This window comes from Apaloderma vittatum, unplaced genomic scaffold, assembly GCF_000703405.1.
Source record: "Apaloderma vittatum isolate BGI_N311 unplaced genomic scaffold, ASM70340v1 scaffold30612, whole genome shotgun sequence".
Lineage (NCBI taxonomy): Eukaryota > Metazoa > Chordata > Aves > Trogoniformes > Trogonidae > Apaloderma > Apaloderma vittatum.
In genome coordinates this window covers 42,250-51,099 of record NW_009704677.1, presented here as the reverse complement: position 1 = coordinate 51,099, position 8,850 = coordinate 42,250, and the positions used below count along the sequence as shown (strand labels likewise).

Here is an 8,850-nt window from a genome sequence, read left to right as displayed (position 1 = left end):
TCCCACGTGGTGAGCTGGTGCTTTCCGCCTTTAGTCACTTGCACTAAAAGCCACCACGTTTTAAGCTCGGTTGGATGTGACATTTAAGCTTGACTTTTTGCAGAGGGGGGAATGGAACAGCGGGAGGAGAGGGGGTTTAATTATTTTTTTTTTGTTTGTTTTTTGATCTATATGTGTGTTTTAACTTTTTGCTTAATCTCTCCTGACCTCCCACACGACAGAACCTTTATCAATCTGAAGGCTGCCCACTCCACTGAAGATTAAACATGTCATTCCCAGTGCTGGGGCTTTATTCACACGAGAGCAATAAGGATCCCGATCGGGGCTGTCCTGACACCACTTTGCAGGGCTGAAATACAGAGTTGGTGGTTGAACCCTCGGGCTGAGGGCTCCCAGGCGGGTACAAACCCTCATGCCCGGTGCCTGCGTGCATCCCTGCGCTGCCGGCTGATCCCAAGGGTCTGCACAGCCTCACCCCTCCCACCGCTGTGGGCAGGCAGACTGGAGCCCAGGGAAGCACCATGTGCAAAACTGGAAATCAAATCCACGAGCCTCAACATCCCCAACCTTCGCTGAGAATCCAACCATGGCTCCCGCCAAACTCTGCCGGCTCCCGGCCACTCTTCAGTCTTGGTTCGCAGCTTCTCCTTCATTTGATAAGAACTCGTAATTGCAGCCAGTCTCAGAAAGCTTTTTTTAAGATATAGCTCCTTCCCATCATAACCCCCCCACGCACAAAGCAGCAGCAGAGCACTAATGCCATTACCCATACGAGACCGCGCTCGGTCGGTGCTGGTTTGATGGATCGAAGCCTGCGAAGGTGCAGACTCAGCCTGGGTTTGCTTCCCGTCCATCTGCAAACGGTTCATTTTGATGCTTTGTACATCTGTGTGCATAACCTCCGCTCCTCAGACACATTGGTATTTCCACCACATTCGAGCACTAGGGCGGCTGATAAAAATTCTCGGCACATAACACAATGCACCAAAATATGAGCAGCTTAACACTTACAGAGAATAAACGAGTAAAAGGCAGACCTCAAAAAAAAAAAAAAAGAAATGATTCTTTTTTTAAAGGAGAAGAAGCCAATTAATTGAAAAATCTATGGGTAAAACATTAGCTTTTTCCTGATATCAGAGCAGCTACCCGGTGGTGCGGAGCACGGTGCCGGGTGGCTGTGTAGGAGGTCCAGGTTTCGGCAGGTTGAGAGAAGGATGCTCTGAGCGTTACATGCAAGAACAACCTGCACCGAGATCTAAAAGCCCGAGCTCTTGTACTTTGATTCTGTTACTTTCAAGTACTTGAGCAAAATAAAAAAAAATAAAAAAGAAAAAGAAAAATTGCCCAGAAAGTGTTGCTGTCTGCCTATTTATCCACAGCTTAACTTCAAAAGGGTGCTACAGGCGTACAAAGTTGTGTAGTCTGGCTGTGAGAGCAGAGGACTTGGTGATGGCTGGAGGGGCTACAGAAATATCTTGGGTTCTCATCCCCGATGAGACACTGATTCATTGTGCTGTGTGACCTTGGGCACGTTGCTGGAACACACATCACTTCGGTCTCTCCACAAACGTGAAACGCTGGATCTGGCTGGTCCAGCACAGGAAGGCTCGCTGCGGGGGAAGCTGCTGCTCCTCACCCTCCCCACCCAGCCCCACGGCTCAGCCCCACGGCCACCGGACCACCACCCTCTGGACGAGCGGGTTTGTCTTGCCTTGACCCAATTGTTCCAAGTTGGCACATTTTATGGTTAGACACAAATCAAGGGCTTCACTGATGGCTGCACTGCCAGAGGGTGTTCCTCAAACCCCAGGAAGGCACCCGTGCCTTAAGAGCAGTTTTATTAAAGACCGCTGGCGCGGTGCCTGTCCGCTGGGGAGATGATTGGCTTTGGAAGCCAAGATGCTTGTCTACAAGTCGCACCAGCGGCAGCTGAAGTGCAGGCAAGAGAAGAGATTAAAAGCATTGTATTAAATTATACTGTTTCAATCTTTTATTTTATGAAGGGAACATAACAAGTATGAAAGACGCTGGTCTGACAGGCAGACGGACAGGAGTCACCCTCCGTCCACAGACCTGAAGACAACAGGTAGCTCCATGGCATGTTCTGCCTCCCTGCTCCTGTCCTCACCATACCTCTGCCCTTCGGTCTGCAGAGACCACATCCCGCAGCCAGAAACCATCCTCCTGTGGGCGACAACACGTGCCCAGGCTGCCCAGACCAGCAGCAGACCCAGGGACCAGCACAGAGCCCTGAGCAGCAGCCGCTTCTCCACAGCAGAACGAGGATCTTCATCATTGTCTTAACCCTGGAGCTGACACAAACTACAAGCTCAGGGGGGTCTGGGCTCCTCCAGCTGGTCCCTGGGCTGTCACCTCACGCCCTCCCCCTGTGCAGGAGCAGCTGCTGCCCCGAAGCCAGGCAGGCTGGGAGCCTGCGGGCACGGCTCCTGGCGCTGCCCTTTGCAGCTACGTCTGACTCACCCAGCCTTAACGGCGCCCAGGACGCTCATTCACATTCACGGGCTCTTTATTGCACTGTTCTGTCTCGGGGTTTTTTTCCCACTTTAACAGTCGGAAATAGGACAACAGGAAATTCTTTTGCAGCCCAAGACCTGCCCTCATCGATACGACCCGTTGCTGTCTGCACTAAAAAAAAATGTTCTTAATGCACGGAGGGAGCAAAGCCCAGGTAATAACCACCGCGCCACGCACGACACAAGTGGCCGCGACCCCCGGATTCGAGGCCAGCCAAGCCAGGCAGCTTCCCACCTCTGCAGGGGATGGCAGAGGCTCGACTACGGGCAACACCACGGTCCAGGGCTTCACAAGCCACCCTGAGCTGGGCTGCGCAAAGCACACGACAGGGGCAGGTCCGGCGGCAGCAATGTTCATTTTTCAGCTGGTCTGCCTTCAGCCCACATCTCATTTCAGAGCGCCTTAGGGCAGGGTCGCTTTTAAAATCTTCCCTAGTACAAAATGTCCTGGCAGAAGCCTCACCGTGAAAAGGTGAGCAGGTATCTCAAAGTCAGGCTCGGCAGAAAAAAATGTGTCATTGGTAAATATAAGCCCTCCCATCGCAAATACAGAATAAAATAAGATTCCCATCCACTCCTGGAATAAATATGCTCCTCGACAAGAACAGCAAAACTCATGTGTGGGTTTTTTTTTTTCAACCTTTTCTACTTACACCTTGAGGGACCAGCACAAAAGCAACCAAAAACGAGCCCCAGGGAGCCCCACACACTGCCTGCAGAGCTGCCCGGGTGTGGGCACCAGAGCAACAGAGCTCCCCCCTGCACGGGGCCCTCTCTCATTAAAAAGAAGGATTAACGAAAGTCCAAGGGTGCTTTCAGTCTCCTATTCAAAGCCTGTGTAGCCGCGGCAGAGCAAGACGAAACCGGCGTGCGAGGTGCCCGTTCAGCTCTCAGAGCAATTGAATTATCTCCAGTGGAATCGCAGTGCTGGCCAAAGAGACAAAGTTAAATCGTAGCAAGGTGCAAGTGCCTGGGAATGTAATATTCCTGATAAATGGCCAGATGACATGTGCTGTTATACAATCTAAGGTGCAATTTGGGCGATGACAATAGTCCCTGGAGTTTCCATTTTCAAACAGCCGCTCGGTTCAATCCAATCCATGTCAGAGCAGCTTTGCTGATGTGAGTAAGTAGAGCTCATTTGTGCTATTACACAGGGAGCAAGGAATAGGAGCGGAGTCACCGCCTGAACATGAAAAATAAGAAAATAATATTGAAAAAAAAAAAACGCAGCTGGAAGAATCACAGCCCGGCTGGGACGGGCACAGGGGTGTGGGTGAGCATCGCACTGAGCGGCCCCAACCCAAATCCCTCGGCCTCGGGCCGGTGCGGGTACCTGGGCGGGCAGCGTGGGTACCCTCGCGTGGGTAAGCCTGGCTTTATCTCCACATTTTGGAGTTTCTTCAGCAACCATGTGATTATACTGTAATCACGATGACACTGCTCCTGGGTACAGCAAACAGCACGATCATTAAAAAATTCATTTCAAAATCTTCCTGGAAGCTAATAAATTTTACAGCAGTTTCAATCCTTTCTCATTGCAACAAAGAAAAGCTTAGTTCCAGACAAATTAAAAGTAAATTGATTGCCTTAGGGGAATCTATTCAAATATCACTTTTCCATGTTAGAAATCTCTTCCTGAAACAAGAAGAGGAGAGCCAGGGAGAGCCAGCACGGGAACGATGTGGAAAAGCAAATCATTAAATCTCAGTTCATGAAACTAAGCCAAGGGGGGGGGAGGAATCAAACTTAAAATAAAATGCAAATATCTCACTGGGGTGCGGGCCTAACATTTGTGACGGAATTTATGAATAATAAATATGAATAAATAGTAAACATGAAGGGATCAAACACTGCTGTTGATGTTTACTCATGGTTAGCCATCTTTCATGGACAATGCGCAACTGCATTATTTAACACTCCTCTTCCAGCTACTTTGGGGTTTCTTTTCAACTTCAGCACCTTAATTTTCTTGGGGATGGCACGTCCCCGAGCCTCAGCACACCCGCCTCCCCTCCACCCCACCAGGAACGGCTGTTCCCGGCTCAGGAACACCAGAAAAAATAGTAAGCTCAAGCTAAATACAAACAGTTCCCAGCCATGGTTCACCATTTGCTTGTAAATTAAGACTCTGCACCTCTCCCTTATCTCCCGTAATAGCATAATATCAGGAAACAAGAGATGGGGAATAGCATATTATATTTTTGACCTATGGGCTTTTACAGAGTCTTACTTGCCTTTCCTAATAAGAAATCTCCAGTCAATGCAGAAATGTAATCCTAGCGTGGCTTCCCTCGCACAATGCTCAGAGGATACTAATAACCAGGGACAGTGACAAATGCTCTTTAGCGCAACGAGAAGCCTTTCTTTTCCTCTCTTTCACCATTGTTCAGGACTTAGGCATGCTAAAAAAATGCTGTATTTTTAATCCTGGATTGTCTGTCCCGACATGGGAGGTCACCGGCGCTTGGACAAAACAAATGCCTACGAGGAATTATTTTAATGAAACAAGGGATGTGAATTAGATTAATTTATCAGGCAATTGCTGAGGAGGACCCATGAGTGGATGCCACTCTTCTTAGCGGCCAAAGGAGAGATGTGACAGGGCAGAATGGTCCCTGTGTCATGAATGCAGACTGCCACGCCGGCACGCCTGGGGTGCCTGGCTAGCTGCGCACCGGAGGGGTGAGGGTACATTCGATGCAAAAGATTTTCTCCAGGAAAACACCGAGGTCGTGGGGATGAGAAGGCGGCTGTGGCAAGAGGAGCTGGTGTTTGGGCACGCCATGCGCTACAGCGCAGTCAGACCCAGGAGGCATTATGGGCTGGAACGCAATTTAATGCTGGCTGCCCCCCTTTATCCGGGACCGTGGGCCAATCCCCACCTCATCCACACCGCAAAATTAATTCCCTTTCAGAGGGCCGGCAGAACACACCATTTAAACTCCAATTAATCCTTTTCTTAAGTGGTCCGTAGAGCTCGTGCTGGCCCCTGAGCGGTGGGGATTTCACCTCCGAATCTCCCTTATTCGTACCTCAATACAGGGCTCATTAACATCCTGACTGATGCTGGGATGCAGGATCCAGCCCTCGGAGAGGAGAGCACTCTGGGATCCAACAGACCTTTTCCATCTCAAACCATTACGGCTCCGTAATTCACAGGCACAGCTCCCATTAAGGCTAATGGCAGCTACTCGTGCTGCCTGCACGAGCGCAGAATACAACCCCTTGACTTCATTACTGGAATTCAATTTCATTAACACTGGATACAGAGGGATTGCCCTAAATAAACTTTCTTATATTTTTTTCATGTTAATGTAACCATTTGAGTATATTATACCCTGCAGAGATGGAAACATTTCTAGTCTGTTTAAGCACATTTCCCACAATCGGGAGCAAAACTTTGTCTCCGTTTATGCCTTTGACACCAGCTGCCTTCCATTTAATGGGACTTTAGTCACTAAAGCAAATTAATCCAAAGGTTACTTCTCTCTGCTATTGTCAAACCCAAAATAGACAAATTCACATAATCTGTCGGGGTAACGCGGGACCAGTCAGGCAGCCGCACTCCAACGGCATCAATAAATCAAATTATTACCCTGTCCCATTCAAAACTGGACGTTGCTCAGGAAAACAGCTGCTCAACAGTTCTGATAAAAATCCAACAGAACAAGACATTACAGTTGGGGGAGATAAGAAGCAATTCCCCGCAGCTTGTGACGTGCCAGCTCCTGGCGCAGAGCCTGCTCCGGAGCAGTATCCCTGCCCTCCCTGCCCATCCCTACACCCCTTGGGCAGCTCCTGGAGAACGTGTCATCACAACCAGCATCTCCCTTGGCTGGGATGAAGCTGAAGAACCCATCCTCATCCTCTCCCCAGGCCAGAAGGAGGGATGCAAGTGAGACCCTCCTCCTGTGCACCCACCCGCCGCGGCTCTCTCTTCCCTGCGAGGTTGCCGGTGCTCCCACACAACAAGTGAGAAATAAAGGAGCCGAGGTTATAAATGCTGATACATAATTTACTCCTATTATCAAGATTAAACATATCTTTGCATGCTTAGCATAAAACAACTGCCTTTCCCCACATTTCTCAAGGACATGCATAAACTTCATTATTATCTAAATAATCAGGAGTATTTCAATAGAATATTTAACTGTCTGCCTACTGGAAACTCGCAGCCTTAATCTAACACTGATCCTCTGTTGTCCTTCATGTAAATATTGTTGGGATGTCAGCCAAAGCCTAGGGAAGTGAGCTTCATCTTGGTGGATGGGAATCTCTCGTGTCAGATACAGTCAGCCTGACTAATGAGACCTACAGCTTGCCAAAACCTACAGCCTCGCTGTCTGTTCCAGCCATTGAACGCGCTCAGAAACCCAGTGGCACCAGCCCAGCAGTCTACAGATCCCAATCAACTATCAATAGCTTAAGTGTAAGTGATTGTGTATGAAGTACAAGCCAAATGTGTTTCCTTTTTCAGTTTTAGGACCTCCAGTATTGTTATTGCACCAGTAATGCTTGCACGGAATTAATCATAGACGTACCCACAAGGCAAAACATTATGAGAAGCTCTTTGTACTTTCTAAAAGTGCATAGCTCTGAAGAGTGGAGGGAGCTGGAAGGCTTCCCAGCACGATGGGGCGTTCCCCACCATCGGGAGATAGCGAGGGAATTTTTCCTCCTTTTTTCTTTTTTTTTTTAAAGCCAAAAGTGTTGGTTGCTGGCCATGTTTCATCATGACATTGACCTCTCACTCCTCCACCCTGGAGCCCTGCGTTATCCCCTCCCTGGCGCTCTACTTTAACTCTTTTATGGATGAACATGGAGCTTCTAAGTGTTGGTGGATCCTCTCCTGTGAAGCACAAGGATGTCTCAAGATGAGATGCTGGCCTAGGGTGGTAGGTGCATCAGAAGACCCCGCTGGGAACTGGGATGGCCATGAGGACAGGTCTGCAGTAGCTGCTCTACAGTGACCAGCACCAAAGAGCACCCACGGTCTGATCCAGCACCACGACTCACTGTGACACAAGGACTCTCCTGTTCCTCTCTGCCCTGGCCATAGAGCTACACAAAGGGCTCAGATGAGGGTTCAGCTCTACGTTGAGGAGGGACGATGGTGATGGCGGAGGAACGCCAGTCACAGGTTACACTGGCCCCATGGCCACCAGAAGAGATCACAGCATTGCCAAAGCCTGAGAATCTGACCTCTTTGACTCAGCTAAAACTTCATTTTGGCAATCCCATTTACCTCCATTAATTAAGAGAGTGTTCATAGTCTATAAATATGCATACAAAATTACTAAAACGTCAAGAGTCAAATCTAAAGCCTCACTATAAGCCTAAGGAGATAACACTGCCTGTGAGTCATGGACAAGCTCAATTTCCAGCAACACAGGTGGGGTCCCATCCCACCCTGTCCCGTCCCACCAGCCCCACAGCCACAGGGGTGGGATGGAGAGCAAGCCCTCGAGTTTGTTGGCTGTAAACTGAAGAGCTGGGGAGAAGACAGTTGAACAACAGGAACGGAAAATAACTGTATTTTCATGATCTGTGCAAGTACTGCAAGGAAAGCAGTGAGCTCCACGGCTGCAGTCCACCTGGCCAAGCTGATACCAACCCATGGGCCCCCAGGCATCGATACCAATTCCAATGGGGGGGTCTGCACAGGGTCAGGCCACACAGCCCCATCCTGCAGCTCCAACGCTGGGTGCAGAACCCTCTGCTCCACCTCTGGGCGGACTTCTGGCCCAACCTCTGCCTGCACAGCCTCCGACGCTTTCCAAGTTCTCCAAGGCACGTTTCTGCAGCGCTGCCCCGAGGTCAGGCTGGGTTGTGTTGGCTCCTGGCCCCCGTTCGCAGGGCCGTCAGCTAAACTGCACCGCGGCATCATTACTCCCGGTGATGGGGTGACAGACAGACGGAGCCCAGCTGGATTTTCAAAACCTAAGCACTTTGCAACACTGACAGGCAAGAGGAAAAAAAAAAAAAAAACCACCACCAACCCACAACCTTCTTAGTCTGAGCAGGTTTTATCTGGAAATAGCCAAAGCTAGTAAGTATAAGACCCCACAAAGTCATTCCTCCTGAACCACTTTTCTGACCAAACCTTTTAACTGTCACTGGGAAATAAAGAGCGATAAGTACCAGCCCCAGCCGGCGTTACCTGATTAGTCTAGTCCCCACCGCATCCTTAACGCAGCCTTTCTTCAAAGGGATAAAGTCAGGCTGAAATGACTGATGTAATTTACTGCTTCCAGACAGAGTTAGCGTGAGAAGAAAAGTCAAGTTCATTACATGGGAGTTCACCACAAGGCTG

General features: G+C 49.4%; 1 protein-coding gene across 1 annotated transcript in view; it reads right to left on the bottom strand.

Moving 5' to 3' along the window:
• Positions 1-8,850, bottom strand: part of PCDH19 (protocadherin 19) — a gene marked incomplete at both ends in the record, with an annotated part of 51,454 nt that overhangs the window by 361 nt on the left and 42,243 nt on the right.